This window comes from Alligator sinensis, unplaced genomic scaffold (genome assembly GCF_000455745.1).
Source record: "Alligator sinensis unplaced genomic scaffold, ASM45574v1 scaffold238_1, whole genome shotgun sequence".
In the NCBI taxonomy this organism is placed as follows: Eukaryota; Metazoa; Chordata; order Crocodylia; family Alligatoridae; genus Alligator; species Alligator sinensis.
Window position 1 is genome coordinate 573,365 of NW_005842603.1, and position 457 is coordinate 573,821.

The following is a 457-nucleotide window of genomic DNA, read 5'->3' on the forward strand; positions in this document are numbered from 1 at the left end:
AACCTTCCCTACACTGCAGCCCATGCCTCGCAGATGGCATCCAGATTCGTATTACTCTCCGGTCTGAGACTAGAGCAAACCCAGTCCAAAATTAAGCTCCACTCACGCACACATTCATACTATCTTCCCTCAAACAGGAGGACTCTTACACTGTGCCCTCCTCTCACCAGGGCCTCTGGCATACCACCCATTACTAGGCTACACTTCACTGCCCTTGCTCCTCCTTGAGTGGCCCCTCTTGGGCCATCACGCTTTGCTCCTTGCATACCTGCCTTGCCATGCAGTCCTTTGGCTCCCACAAATTCCCCTACTCTATCTGCTCCAGCCTTGTGCCAAAGCCTAGGCTAATTCTGCCCCAAGCCCCTCACTGGGCAACTCTGCACTATGCCTCACCCTGGGGTCTCTGTCTCATACTTACAACCAGCTTTTCACAAGTCTGGCCCTTGTGCTGGCCTTC